Source organism: Triturus cristatus, chromosome 5_1 (genome assembly GCF_964204655.1).
Source record: "Triturus cristatus chromosome 5_1, aTriCri1.1, whole genome shotgun sequence".
Classification (NCBI taxonomy): domain Eukaryota; kingdom Metazoa; phylum Chordata; class Amphibia; order Caudata; family Salamandridae; genus Triturus; species Triturus cristatus.
This window is the reverse complement of record NC_140587.1, coordinates 819,200,852-819,217,104: the sequence shown is the minus strand read 5'-3', so window position 1 is coordinate 819,217,104 and position 16,253 is coordinate 819,200,852.

The window sequence follows — 16,253 nt, the reverse complement described above, 5'->3', positions numbered from 1 at the left end:
GGTTAAATCAACAAAGTTCAACCATCATGACTTTGGGTGCCATACTAAAGCTACAATCGGTGATGCTACAGAGTTGGCGGCTGGGCCAGTCAATAGGCCAAACCCGAGTCCCTCCCCTCCTTTCGTAGGTTTTGATTTGGCTGTGACTGACTCTGAAACTCATCTGACCTCCGAGGTTCCTGTGGAGCCGGACGCTTTCTCTACGGCACTGTATACCAACTTGGGAGATCTGATTAGCACCCTCATTTTACCTATTACCGATAGTTTGAGGAAGTTGGAGCAGAGGTTGGAGGGCATAGAGTCTACTTTGAGTAAAATGATCGGCCCGGATAGAGTTCAAGCGCATATGACCATCACTCATGCTATGACACCCCCCACTTACGCTCCCAAGGAACCCCCCCAAGCTGGTATAAATTCTTTACAGATCTTAAACCAGCCGATAACTGACTTTCATAAACAGGTGCCCCTTATGACAGGGAACCAAGTATCCAGTAAGTCTAATGCTGATCAAGTGGTAGGGAATGCTATGACAGCAAAGGAGTCTTTGAGGCAGGAGCAGGGAAGTTCTAGCCATAATGTAAGTATGGGGAATCATGGGCCACAGGTAGATTTACCTCCTGAAGCGGCGCCCTTGGTGGTGGTCTTGACGGGTGTTCCTGTATTAGCAGACGAGAAGGATTTTTTCAGCTGAAAAATAAAATTATACATTGGCTAAGTATTCATAGACCAATAAATAATAATTTAAATGGGGCGATATTACATGTTAGGCGCCTTCCCTGGATAGGTGGTAGATGTAAAGATGTTGAGGGAGACATTGTCCTGATTAATTTTAGAGACCCAGATGCGGTTAATTATATACTGAATTGGCCCCCCGGAATGGGTGATAGCTGTATTAGCCCTCGAGCTTTGACTTATTTTTATTCTAGATCCCTGGTTTCTCTTCCAACCTACCACAGGAATAAGGATAAAGCTAACCCAGCTATTTTGACAGTACCCTATGGCAGGAATATGCTAACTGATCCCCAGGGTTGGAATGTGATCCCTCCTAGATCTACTAGGTACAATCACCAGCGAAAGGAGTATTTGAGGCCCTTTACACCCCTGGAGATAATGAACAGGTTCGATGTGCTCACGGGTATGGAAGAATGTGATTGATGTTTACGGACCGGGATGGAATGGGGGGGCAGCCCTAGTGCACTTAGGCCAGTGGGAAAAGGGTTGGAGATTTACGGTAAGGCCAAAGAACTACACAATGGGACCCTGGCCCCTTTGGATTCTATAGGTCTGGATTGTACTGGGGCTTTGGCTATTACCCATTGTCCACCCTCGGACCGTTCGGACGACGGGTGTTATTCCCTAAATCCTACAGATTGTCTTCAAATTTCCATGCCCCGGAACCACGAGAATTAGGTGGTAGTAAAGAAGTCCTCTCCACTCTACCCTCCAGCAATAAAAAGATTATTCATTTAGTTTCTTGGAACATAGCAGGTCTGAGGAAAAAGTTGGCCCTCCCAGAATGGCACAACTTTATCGAAAAATATGATGTATGTATGTTCCAGGAAACTTGGAGCCTATCCCCTGTTTTTAAATCTGGGTATGTAACCTTTTGGCTACCCGCACATAGCTGTGGTAAGGGCAGACCAGCCGGGGGCTTACATGTATGGGTAAAAGTAGAATTAAACTGGAAGGTTTCTGTTCATGATCTGGGAAGTGGGGACATTCAACACCTAACAATTGTAGGCCAAACAAAGGACAGTGGAGTGGAGTTATTTAATGTTTACGATAGAGGGACCCAGGGAGATAAAATGTCAAAAACTTTTATGCTCTTAGAGCAGGCTCTAGGTAATTGCCCCCCATCTTCTAAATTTCTTGTGGGTGGGGATTTCAATTGTACATTTGAACCCCTAAGCAGGGATGACTTGCTGGGCATAGTGGAGGAGGACGCTAGCTGGTCTATTCCTGCCTTGTCATTACCTCCAATTAAAAAATGGACAGCTAAGGTTCTGCAGATTAACGCTCTTACTGTTGATTTTAAATTAAGAGCATTGAATGGTAGATCACCTTCTGATCGGGATGGAGCCATGACGTTTAATAGACTCAATGGCCCGTCCCGAATTGATTATATTTTACTAGACGTCACTATGTGGCGTGACCTAGTAGATATGGAGGTGGTTCCTTCGCAGGACAGTGATCATAACCCACTGAGTCTGAAGTTAGGGTGGAGCAATTTAAAAAGTAGCATTAAGCTAGCCCCACCTAGGCGAACAAACGAGGTGGTCCCATACAATGGAAATCGTAGGCTGAAATGGGATAAGATTAGCTCTGACCCAGATAAACTGGGAAAGATCAGGGCTCATATAGAAGATCTGACTTGCAAATTGGCGGGACTAGCCCCAGGAATAGGGGACGCTCATGAGTCGCTTCTTCCTCAGATTTATAAAAACGTTATTGAGGAAGTGGGTAATTATTTTCTAATCTCGAGCTCGGAAACAAAACCCCCTAAACCTAGTAATCCCTGGTACTCTGCAAAGTGCCGGGCTAAAAGACGAGAACTATCTGTAGCCCTGCGTAAAAAGAATCAACCCTTAATCAGAGTTGCAAGGAAGGAGTACGCAAAAGAACAAGTACGGGCAAAAAAGATAGGGAAGAACAGCATTGGCAGGACCTCAAAAGTGCCTCCAAAAGGAAAAACGCCTCATTGTTTTGGGATCTGATTGACAAGGCCAGACAGGGTAACCAACCTGTACTTGTGAATCACATTACCAGCCAACAATGGTATTCCCATTTCTCAAAGATAAATGGCGGATTGGAGGCAACTAGATCATCCCCTTCTGATCCAGCCAGACGTGCCCCTCCTATATTGACGCTTGAAGAGCCATTTTTGACTTCGGAAGTAGTATTGGCTATAAGTCACCTGACCCCGAGGAAGGCCGCCGGGCAAGACGGCATCCCTGGGGATCTCCTTTTGGAAGAACCCACAGCTTGGGCTGCAGTCATTGCACTACTAATGAATTTAATTTCTAGGGGTCACCCAATCCCAGATTCGTGGAAGGGTGCTGAGGTGATCACAGTATATAAAAAAGGTGATAGAGATGACCCTGCCAACTACAGACCGATCAGTCTGATTGACGTGATCCAGAAAGTGGTTGGCAGGGTCATCATCTTGAGGGTAGATGCATGGATGGAGGAGGAACAGGTGCTCTCCCATTTTCAGGCCGGCTTTCGCAAAAAAGTGGGCACGATGGACCAGGTCTTCCGCTTCCTTGCGATCTATTGGAAGTCGGTGACAATTAATCATGGTAGCCTTTACTTGGCTTTCATAGACCTCAGGATGGCGTTCGACCTGGTCCCTCGAGCAAGGTTGTGGGATATCCTGGAGAAGATGGGTTTCCCGGGTCCACTGTTGGATTTCATTGTGAAACTCCACGAGGGAAACTATGCGAGGATCATTTGGGGCACTCAGGGACAATTGACGGAGAGGGTGCCCGTGATGAGAGGAGTTCGCCAGGGATGGGTTATGGCGCCGACTCTATTTTCCCTATTCGTGAATGGTGTGGTGGATTATCTGAGGGAAGAGCCGGCGGATGCACCATCCCTGGCAGGGGAAAAAACCCCAACTCTCCTCTTCGCGGATGACACCATCTTGATCTCGAAAACCCCAGCAGGGCTCCAAAAGCTTTTGAATCGCTTTAGTGAGTTCTGTAAGGACAGGGGTCTCACAATCAATACCTCCAAAACTAAGCTAATGGCCCTCGCACCATCCAAAAGATTTAAGAATAACCTCATGTTAAACGGAGAATTCTTGGAGATGGTGGATAGTTTTGACTATTTGGGTGTTAGGGTGAATAGCCGGATGAGCTGGAATGACCATCTGGCTAAAATGCTATTAAACTTCAAAAGAGTAGCTGGGGCGGTTTTGCGAGAACACAGGGCGTCTACGAGTAAACCAGTGGCACCCATTCTCGCAATTTATGAAGGACAAGTACTGCCATCTGCACTATATGGTTCTGAACTCTGGGGGTTTGAGAACATCGCAGAGTTAATTACTTCAGAAAATAAGTTATTGAGGGATCTTGTCGCTTTACCAGTCTCCACCCCATTAATTCCTCTACGCCTAGATATGGGCAGGCGCCCCCTCAAAGAAACAGTGCGCCTTCGCCCTTTACTTTTTTGGGTGCGATTGAGAAGGACTGAAGAGCTCAAAAACTATGCAGCCGCTTTAGATGAACTTATCCTACTCGACAAAGGCAATAGGATTAAGTGGTTGTGTAACCTGAGGCAGATGGTTGGTTTTTTAGGTTTGAGTGATCTATGGAGGAGTCAAACCCCACCACCCAAGCTGGTCATTAAGAAGTTGTATTGGGATTGGGTGGAGCGGGAGACCTCTAGTAGAGGTACTAGGGGTTCTCTCACCGAGCGATTCCTAGAGTTTAAATGGTCTAGGTTACTTGAACCACTTCTTGATTTTATTGAGAAACCCCTGGATAGATCACTGTACTTAAAGGTTAGGTTTGGGATTCTCCCAGTAAATGTATTCACTTCCGGGTGGAACAACATAAGTGGCTCTTCTAAGGCTTGTCCGTGTTGTGTAGCTCCGTTAGAATCCGTGGCACACCTTATGTTTGCTTGTCCAGCATATAGGGTGCCGAGGAGGATATGGTTAAAACCTTTATGTAAACAATTGGGCCTTAGATGCCATGTAATGGCCCTGCGGGTCCTTTGTACCGACACATCTTCCACCTTGATGGTGTGTGGAGTAGCCAAATTTATTGGAAGAGCTTGGTTGATACGTATGAGGAGTCTCAAGTCCCAACTTACCTCATAGGACAGAGGGACCTTAATAATATAGCCCTAATGGGCTAGTTTTGTTGCCATTGGCATTAGACAAATCAGGAAGTGGGTAGTATGATCTTAACCGTATATTAAGCCTAATGACTCTTATTGTAGTTCCTGTATCTGATATTATATATTTCGATTTTTATTATTGCAAATGAAATGTATTGCTGAGTTTTTCTATCTCTAAATGTTTAGTAACAGTCAGGATTTTGACATGATTTAATTGTATTTTTAAATGTTGTACATATGTGCTTTTATGATGTTTTATTCATCAAATAAAGAAATACTGACTTATATTTAAGGTACATAAAGGTGTAGTTAAGAAGAGTTAATCGATACTTAACTATATATACTAACGTTCACAATATAGTGGTAGTCGATATTTTGGCCACAATATTTTGGAACACCAATTTTTTTGCCCTCCATATTCTGACATCAATTGGCATTTAAGTATCAATTGTTGATTAGTTATTTCGCTGACTTAGCCTTTTCTTTGGTGTAACAGGCCAGATTGTTAAGGGTGGTAGTGAGGCTGTTTCTGAGTTGCCTTTATGTAGATTATCAGAAGGAGGCTGATGGCCAAAGAGAACAAGGTCTGGTAAAGCCTGACTGAGGGATTAACTGGAGCTTCATTCAGTATTTGTCCTTAATTCATGGGGGCTCTTCAACTTTGCAATTTGATTAAGTCATGGTATAGACAGTATAGATCATTTCCTTTTTCTCTGAGGGCTCCATTACCCTTCCATTAATTTGTGAGGGCTCATTTGAAATTTCCACTTTAATGTGGTCCTGAGTATGGTCTCGCCGTCTAAGTACAACAGAGACCAAAACGTCGATGCCGGGTGCAACTCTTAATAAAAATCTACTGGATCTCCAACACTCAAATTTCATGGAGTAAAGACATTGATAACATCTAGAGGGAACTCTTCAAACATTAATCTCTGATTTCATCTTTGATCCTGACTTGATGTACAAGGTTGTTTTTCGTATGGAATTATGTGTTTTGTACCCTGGAATTGTATGAATTGAATACAAGGATCTGTCTTCAATCTAATTTTGTGTACGCCTTTTTCTCAGGATTAATTCTTTCTTTATTTTCACTGACAGTTCTGTCCTGATCTAGTATCTACTGTCACTATTTGGAGACACAACTTAAACCAAATATCCTCAACATTTTTTCTATAAATGATTCCCTTGTTGGCCTTTCACCCTTTCTTATAGTTTTGCATTACATGGCATCAGCGAGGGCTGCTCCTGTGAATCAGTAGTGGAGCAGAGGCAGGGAGTGGGGTGTAAAGAAAATAGGATCACTTACCTGCCAGTCTCCGTCCTCCATGTTCTCTTTTCCTGGCTTCTCTGCTAACAGGAATCAGTAAGCAACAGGCTCCCTAAGCCAATCGCAATGCTGCAATGCAGCCTTGTGATTGGTCTGGGCGCCGTGTGTTCGGGGCTCAGACAACAAATGGGAGCCTGAATGTTTGGTTGGCCCAATACGACCGGCCAAACATTAATGCGCACTTACAAAGTGTGCGCACCACTCCTCCTGCTCCTGTCGTCAGAGCAGCCCTGCCCCACCCCACAAAACTGACTCAGCACGTAAAAATTAAATTATAATAACCTTCCGTTCTTTTCATTTTATTTTTCCTTTTTTGCAGTGCTGAAAGGCAGTGGGTGATGCTCCTCTGCCTTAGTGGAGGAGCCACCCCTGCATGGCATTCGAGTATACCAGTGCAACTCCCCCTCTCTTGCTGTGGTTCTGTCCTACAGGAATATGTTGAAACCAGATCATGAAGTAGAGAAGATGAGGATTCAGAAGTCTAGGTATCTGTAACGGCATGGAAGTGAGAGGTGTCTTTGATTAGGTCATGGATGTTATAGTCGCACTTGACTATAGCTCTGCCCTAAAAGAGTTATCCTCTCAAGGAATTTGGGTGACTTAAGGAGAGTGTGAGATTAGGAGTGGTGGTGTGGAATCTGTTCCAGTGTCACGGTGCACCCGGCTGACCACATGTGGCCAGTTTTGATCTGCCTCTAGGGGCATATGGAAGCTGAGGGACATGAACACCTGCAGTGAGGGCTTGGTGTGTGTCACTTGCCTTCTACAGCTACTCTTGTGGAATCAGAATCATTGCATAAATGCAGAGGATTGATATTTCCAGAGATCGTCAAGTCTTGTGGTCATTTTGGAACCTGTATAGTGTTTTGTGCTGTACCAGTAGGTCTGCACTTTTGGCTGGTGGTAGGAGGTGGGGATTATAGAGAAGAGGACTGAGGGGGAGGTTGAATGTAAGCAATGGTTTCTTCCCATTGGGCTATTCTATTAATTAAGCCTGGATCGGCTGAATGTGGAGATACTGCCATATCATCACTTGGGGACTTCATAACAATATGTGGTACAGTAAAAGACACTAGGTCGTAGAGTGGTAGGTCGCATAGTAAAATTCTGAGCTATGGCAAAATGCATATAAAAACGTATTTACTAAGTTCAAAAGCAATGAGCGTTCATTTGTATCATTACTTTCCTTGAACAAGTTGGAAATAGGTTTTCATGACATCTTTGGGAATAAGAGAAGAACTTGAGATGGGGTTCCCAATTAAAACAATCATTGACAAATCCAGTAGATCTGGTGTTTGGCCACCAGTAATTTGGTTTTAGTAATCCTTGTTTTATTCTGTCAGGGTTTTTGCAAAACTTTATCACAGGAAAAGCTGCTGTGCCCTCATCAATCTTGAAAATAATTGTCTCAAGTCAAAAATATCTTTTTGGTCTTAAAAAAGCACACAGAACAACTTTATGTGTTAATGTGCTGCTTGTGAAAGGATAGCATTCTGTACTCCTTGTGAAAGGATAGCATGCTGCTGTAACACACAGTGAAGCCAACAAATGGCTGAAGTGGGCTGACACATTGCCTCATGATGCAAGCTAGGCTGGGTGGAAGAAACATGTGAATGACACAACAGATACATGGATGAAGTCTGTATGCAAATGCCTAAAAATAACTATTAGACTAATGTAGACTCTGACGGAGAGGGTATTGTGTTGCAATGGTGCTGGAGTACCCTTTTCACGAAACGTACGGTCTGCCTACCCGATTTAGAGTTGGGTGGACCATCAGCATGTCAATGACAGAGCCTACTCCTACTCCGTTGCTGACATACTTCAACAACGGCCCAAAGGTGTATGGGCCATCGCAGGTGAGCCATGTGATCATCATCCAATTTAGAGTCAGTGGATGGATGGCAGTGAGGGACAGGAAACATAAAAAAAATTACTTTCACCCCCAACACCTTGTGAGAAAAGTCCTTTGGTGTGGGTCATTAGTTTTCCTTTTTTTAAAATAAACTCCAGCTTTGAGAGTTTGGGGGAGATATAGTGTTTGGTGGAGAGGGTATTTGGTTGTAGTGATCTGCCTGCTCAATTTAGGACTGGGCGAAACTTAAGTATGGAAAAAACACAGAGCCTTATTGTTAGACCTGTCAGCCCTTTGGGTGGTCCCTCCTCATCATTATTTATTTTGTCCCACTTTTGCCTCAAACCCTGTTTGAATTTTTCCTTTTTGGGAACCACCAGACTTTTTCGTGTTGCTACAGATTCAGGGAGCCATTTTAGCTACCCCTGAAACTTCTGTCTGAGGGACTGGAGCACAAAATGGTGGCCACCTGTGACATCACCAGCATCCACTGGAACCTACTAGCACCTTCCAGAACATTCCAGAACCCGGTGACCGTTGGAGGCGGTTTAGAATGTTGGGAAGCTAAGACAGAGAGTTGGCAGTTGGAGCTGGCAGTTGGCACCTGACTGGTGAAGAGTGAGCAGCAGAAACTTGGAGGAGGAAGGAGTGAAGCAGCAGGGGTGGAAACTTGTGCCTGGAGTGGGGTCCATAAACCCACCCTTGATACTAGTCCCTACTGACGGAGCCCAGCCTGGAGCCCTGTGTGGGAAGAAGTAAGAAAAACCATCTTAAGGACCTGGACAGCAGGAACAGGCCTTAGAAGTCAAGAAAGCAAGATCCTGACCTGGATACTGGTTTCCCTGGAGCCGGACGTCGAGTAGCCTGGATACCTGGAGCCTGAGGTGGAGAAGCGGCGCTGACTGGAAAAGCAGACGTCGTGCCCAGAGCCGCCAGAGATCGTGAGGGGGCACCGACGGAGGACGTGAGGTGTACCAGAGGTCGAGGAGGAAGTTAACCAAGGTCGAGTGAGCGGTGTCGACGGGGGAGTGAAGTCCGCCCTCCGGAGTCGCCGGAGACCGAGGTGAAGTGTACCGGAGGTCGGGAGTGAGGATCGCACTCCGGAGTCGCCGGAACCGGAGAGAATCGTGCCGGAGGTCGGGAGTGGAGGTCGCACTCCGGAGTCGCCGGAAACCTGAGGAAAGGAGCACCGGAGGTCGGGAGTGAGGATCGCACTCCGGAGTCGCCGGAAGTCGACATCGAGGCAAGGCCGGCCGACGTCATCGAAGCCGAGGTCGCCATTGGACCGGAGCCGCCCGAAGTCGACATCGAGTAAAGACTGCCCGACGCCATCGAATCGGAGGTCGAGATCGAGCCGAGGCCGCCGACATCGAACCGGAGCCGCCTATCGGCGTCGTCAGGAACTGACATTGTGCCGAGGCCGCCGACATCGAACCGGATCCGCCTCACGGCGTCGACACGACTCCAGCGGCGTCGGAACATCAGAAAAAGGGCAGTAAGTGGAGTAGAGGGCGCCAAAGGCCCTGTGGAATCCTCAGAGACTACTCTAGGGGTTAGAGAGGTGCTGGAACCAGCTGGACTGTGCCAGGGGTGAGCTGAGACTACTTTAGAGGGGTTGTGTAGAGTGAGAGAGCCAGGTCTCTGGTATTCCCCCCTTGATCTACCTCAGTTTAGACCTCAGCCTTGTCCAAGCCAGGGAATAGACACCCTCAAGCCTTCCACACCCCCACAAGCTGTGCCTGGGCCAAATTAGCCCATAGTAATCTCAAATGTGATCTGATTATATGAGTGTCACTGTCAGCTTTTAATTATTTATTGGAGGCACTGTATTTATTGGATGTAACCTATTTATTGCTTCACTATATTTATTGGTCCACAGTATTTATTGATGCACAATATTTATTGGTTTACAGTATTTATTGCCTCAGAATATTTAATTGCCTGTATTAACTGCACTTATATTTATGTCTTTAGTATTTATGATCACCCCTATTTATTGAATCATTAAGCCAGTATTTATTTGACCTGCACTATTTAAAAAGTTTGTATATTGTGATTGTGTAATTATTGAACTAATCAGCAACTAAGAGAAAAAGAGGATAAAGAAAGATATTTTCATAATTTTTACGGTGTAGAGTCGTTTTTGGAACGGATGCACGCATGGTTATTGTATGGGTATGTCGTATGCTTAGCACAGAGCCTGATTCCTGACCACTCGAGCCAAGCTACCACAGTGTGTCCTGGGAAGACCCCGTTACCACCAACCTCTTCAGGCGTGGGAGTGGGGGATTTCCAACATAATTGGTGTTCAGTGGTGGGATAGAGCTGTGCCTACGTATACTCAACAATAACTGTGGGTAGTCCATAGGCCTACACCGGGAGCTTTCTCAAAGCGGCCTTCCTAATTGTGGATTTTTGTTTTTTCCAAATTTACTCTGGTGGTGGGAGGAGGTATTATTAAAGGTACCCCCCTGCATTGTTACTGCACAAAACCTGTCCTCTAACCTGAGTGGGCGAGATGGAGTTTGTACTAGAAAATCTAGAAACGTACACTGTGGCCCAACTCAGGGAGTTTTGCCAGCGGGAGGGGGTGTACTGTCCCCCAGGAGCAAAGAAGGGTGCACTCCAAACCAGCTTAAGGGCTTGGGGGGAGGCACGCAGGGAAAGCAAGGCTGAGGAGGAAGACAGGGATGGAGAGCCTGACCCCGAGGGGGCTGAGATGTACCAACCTGAGGTGGGGAACCTGTCAGCAGGGCCCAGGACACTTTCTAGGGTGGGCAGCCGTGCCTCTAGCGGTGGCTTATCTGAAGTGGAGTTAGCAGACCGGAGGGAGAAAAGACAGCTCACATGGGACTTAGCAAGGCTGGAGAAGGAGAAGGAGGAACAGAGGATGGCTCATGAATTAAGGCTGAAAGAGATAGATCTTCAGATCCTAAGAATCGGGGCACAACCTGTTCCTATTGGTGGCAGCCAAATCCAAGAGATCACCAGGGAACCCAAACCCTACCTGCCAAAGGACATAGTAGCTAGCTATGGGGTGGGTGATGATATCGCCAAGTGGCTAGCAGCCTATGAGGTCTCGTTAAGGGCCCATGGGGTTCCAGTGAAGTATTGAGGAGGGGGATTGTACAAGTACATGCCTCCAGCTGGTAGGGATGCTTTATTGGCCCTCGAAGAGGATGAGCAGACCCACTACCCCACCATGAAACTGGCGCTCATAAGGAAGTTTGGACTAACACCCGAAAAGTACAGACAGAAGTTCAGGGGTAGTCACAAACTGGGCACACAGAATTGGGTGGACTTCCTGGACTATGCAAAGAAGGCACTGGAAGGTTGGATTCAGGGCAGTGAAGTGAGGAACTACGAGGGGTTGTTTGACCTAGTACTGAAGGAACACCTGCTCGAGAAATGTTTCCCTGAACTGCGGCAACACCTGGTGGATAGCAAGCTGACCAGTCCCCAGAAGCTTGCTGAGGAGGCGGACATTTGGGCTAGTACCCGGGTGTCCACAAGGGGGACTTGAGGGGATACTCAAAAGGCCGGACAGGGCGCCCCCCAGAAGAAAGAGGGAGGGGAAAAGAAAAAGGAGTTCTCCAAAGGCCCCCAAAATAACTTCCAAGGGAAGGGAATAGGATTCACCCCTAGGGCTAACCCGCCCAGAAACCCTAATCCTGGCCAGAGTCAGCAGCCAAGGGTTGTCCATTGCTACGAGTGCGGTGGCGTTGGACACTATAAAGGAGATCCGAAGTGCCAGAAACGACCACCCCCTCCCATTGGAGGAAAGACCCCCGGAGTAGCTAGTGCAGTGCTCGGGGAGGAGATGCCCTTAACTAAGGGAAGGGAGTGGGCGGGTGTCAGTTTAGTGTCCTTGGGAGAACGGGAGATGGTTCCCAAGATCCAGGTGCCCGCAAATACCGCAAAGTATGGGCAGTGGGTCACCATCAACGGCCAAAGAGGGGAGGCTCTGAGAGACACAGGAGCCAGTATGACTATGGTGCGTAGCCAACTGGTGTCTCCAGAGCAGGTAATTCCCGATGTACTCCACCCAGCCGCGATGGCTGACGGCAGAACAGGCCACTATCCAGTGGCCGAGGTTCCCTTTGAATGGGGGGGGGGTTGCAGGTTCACTTCGAGTTGCCGTAAGCCCTGCCGTGCCAGTCGATTGTCTGCTGGGGAATGACATGGAGCACAACGCTTGGAAGGAGGTGGAGTACCGGACTCACACTGAGATGCTGGGTACACCTGACTGGGCCTGTGTTAGCACAAGGTCCGCGACTACCCGAAGAGGGAGTTCATTTCGGCTGGAGCCTGGAACAAAGGCCCAGCCAGCTGCCAGTCAAGGGAAGAACCGAGGACAGGAGGAGCCTGCCTCGGCGTCCCCACCCCGTAGGACGGATAGGCCACCGGAGGTGGTGGACCAGGAGTCTGCGGTGGGGGACGTTACCAAACTGGAGGACCTACCCATCCCGGCCGAGTGGCACGTGGAGGGAGGCCCGTCCAGGGAGGAATTCTGCCAGGGCCAGAGGGAGTGCCCTACCCTTGAGGGGCTGAGGCGACAGGCCGAAGCCCAGGCAGCAGGGAACGTTGAAGGGAACTACAGTGTTTACTGGGAGGATGGCCTCCTCTACAGTGAACCCAAGGCACCCCTACACGGATCGTCACGAGCCTTGGTAGTCCCTCAACGTTATCGAGCCTTCCTTCTAGAGTTGGCTCACGAGATACCATTGGCAGGACACCTGGGGCAAGACAAGACCTTCGCCCGTCTTGTCCCACACTTTTATTGGCCTCAGATGAAAGTGTCGTCCGATACCTACTGCCGGACATGTGTGTCTTGCCAAGCCAGTGGGAAAACAGGGGTGAAGCTGAAAGCTCCCCTGGAACCACTTCCTGTCGTTAGCACCCCCTTTGAAAGGGTGGGCATCGACATTGTGGGTCCATTAGATCCACCGACTACAGCTGGTCACAGGTTTATCCTGGTTCTGGTGGATCATGCCACACGGTACCCAGAGGCAATACCTCTGAGGACCATAACAGCACCTGTTGTGGCTAGGGCCCTGATGGGAATCTTTACCCGAGTGGGTTTTCCCAAGGAAGTTGTGTCCGACAGGGGGACCAACTTCATGTCAGCGTACATGCGGGCAATGTGGAAGGAGTGTGGGGTGACATACCGGTTCACAACTCCTTACCACCCCCAGACCAATGGTCTGGTGGAGAGGTTTAACAAAACCTTGAAAGGCATGATCAGAAGTCTGCCTGAAAGCCTGCGGAGGAAATGGGACGTCCTCCTACCCTGTTTACTTTTTTCCTACAGGGAAGTGCCACAGAAGGGAGTGGGCTTCAGCCCCTTCGAGCTTCTGTATGGGCACCCTGTACGTGGACCTCTCAACCTGGTGAGAGACGGATGGGAGAGAACTCCCAGAAAGCTTCCCCAGGATGTGGTGAGCTACATGCTGGCCTTCCGGAGCCAAATGGCTAAGTTGTGGAAGCAAGCTTCTGACAACTTGGAAGCCAGCCAAGCAGTAATGAAGGCGTGGTATGACCACAACGCTCACCCGGTGGAGTTGGAGCCTGGCCAGAAGGTGTGGGTGATCGAACCAGGAGAGCTTAGTGCCCTCCAGGATCGCTGGTCAGGACCCTTTGAGGTGTTGGAGAAGAAGGGTAAGGCTACCTACTTGGTGGACCTGAAGACCCCTCGTCAGCCCCTGCGGGTGCTGCATGCCAACCGCCTCAAACCCCACCACGAGAGGCCCGAAGTCATCTTGATGATGGTGACTGACGGAGGAGAGGACGTGGAAAGCGAGCCTCTCCCTGATCTGTTTGCGTCTCAAGAAAAGGATGGGTCGGTGGAGGGAGTGATTCTCTCCCCATCTCTAACTCCTGAACAGCAGGAGGACTGTCGCCAGGTCCTGGGGCAGTACTCTTCGTTGTTCTCCCTTGTCCCGGGTAGGACTCACCTGTGCGTCCATGACGTGGACACAGGAGACAGCCCACCTGTGAAGTCCAAGATCTACCGGATGTCAGACAAGGTGAAGGCCAGCATTCATAGTGAAGTCACTAAGATGCTGGAGCTAGGAGTGATTGAACCTTCTAGCAGCCCCTGGTCTAGTCCGGTGGTGTTAGTACCGAAAGCTGCACCACCGGGTGCCCAACCAGAACTGAGGTTCTGTGTGGACTACCGGGGACTGAACTCAGTGACCAAAACTGATGCTCATCCGATCCCTAGGGCGGATGAATTAATTGACCGGCTGGGAGCTGCCCAATATCTAAGTACCTTTGACCTTACTTCTGGGTACTGGCAGATCTCTTTGACTGATGGAGCAAGGGAAAGGTCAGCCTTCTCCACGCCCAATGGCCACTACCAGTTCTGTGTAATGCCCTTTGGGCTCAAGAACGCACCTGCCACATTTCAGCGCCTGGTAAACCAGATCCTCACCGGAATGGAGAGTTTCTCTGCTGATTATCTGGATGACATAGCCGTCTTCAGTAACAGCTGGGAGGATCACTTGCATCACCTGCAAGCCGTTCTCCAGGCCCTGAGACAAGCTGGATTGACGATCAAGGCCAGCAAGTGCCAGATCGGGCAGGGGTCGGTAGTGTACCTTGGACACTTGGTGGGTAGGGGAGCGGTGCAACCCCTCCAGGCGAAGATCGAGGCCATCATGGCCTGGAAACCCCCCAAGACACAGACTGAGGTCCGAGCATTTTTGGGCCTCACGGGATACTACCGCCGCTTCGTGAAGGGGTACGGTACCATCGTAGCCCCCCTCACGGAGCTCACGTCCAAGAAACAACCTCGACGGGTAGTCTGGACGGAGGCTTGTCAGCAAGCCTTTGAGAGATTGAAGAAAGCCATGTGCGAGGCCCCGGTCTTAAGGGCCCCAGACTTTTCCAAGGAGTTCATTGTCCAGACAGATGCATCAGAACATGGCATTGGGGCAGTGTTATCGCAACTCAACGAAGAGGGTCTGGATCAACCCGTGGTCTTCCTATCCCGGAGACTACTTCCCAGGGAACAGAAGTGGAGTGCAATAGAGCGTGAAGCCTTTGCAGTGGTATGGGCTCTGAAGAAGTTGCGGCCATACCTGTTTGGCTCGCACTTCCTGGTTCAGACCGACCACAGACCCCTTCGTTGGCTGATGCTAATGAAGGGGGAGAATCCCAAGTTGTTGAGGTGGTCTATTTCCCTACAGGGAATGGACTTTCAGGTGGAACATCGGCCTGGAGTGGACCACGCCAATGCAGACGGTCTCTCAAGGTATTTCCGCCTTAGTGATGAGAACTCCCAAGGGGTTGGGTAGCTCTCCCCACTTTCAGCTGGGGGGGACGCGTGTTAGACCTGTCAGCCCTTTGGGTGGTCCCTCCTCATCATTATTTATTTTGTCCCACTTTTGCCTCAAACCCTGTTTGAATTTTTCCTTTTTGGGAACCACCAGACTTTTTCGTGTTGCTACAGATTCAGGGAGCCATTTTATCTACCCCTGAAACTTCTGTCTGAAGGCCTGGAGCACAAAATGGTGGCCACCTGTGACATCACCAGCATCCACTGGAACCTACTAGCACCTTCCAGAACATTCCAGAACCCAGTGACCGTTGGAGGCGGTTTAGAATGTTGGGAAGCTAAGACAGAGAGTTGGCAGTTGGAGCTGGCAGTTGGCACCTGACTGGTAAAGAGTGAGCAGCAGAAACTTGGAGGAGGAAGGAGTGAAGCAGCAGGGGTGGAAACTTGTGCCTGGAGTGGGGTCCATAAACCCACCCTTGATACTAGTCCCTACTGACGGAGCCCAGCCTGGAGCCCTGTGTGGGAAGAAGTAAGAAAAACCATCTTAAGGACCTGGACAGCAGGAACAGGCCTTAGAAGTCAAGAAAGCAAGATCCTGACCTGGATACTGGTTTCCCTGGAGCCGGACGTCGAGTAGCCTGGATACCTGGAGCCTGAGGTGGAGAAGCGGCGCTGACTGGAAAAGCAGACGTCGTGCCCAGAGCCGCCAGAGATCGTGAGGGGGCGCCGACGGAGGACGTGAGGTGTACCAGAGGTCGAGGCGGAAGTTAACCAAGGTCGAGTGAGCGGTGTCGACGGGGGAGTGAAGTCCGCCCTCCGGAGTCGCCGGAGACCGAGGTGAAGTGTACCGGAGGTCGGGAGTGAGGATCGCACTCCGGAGTCGCCGGAACCGGAGAGAATCGTGCCGGAGGTCGGGAGTGGAGGTCGCACTCCGGAGTCGCCGGAAA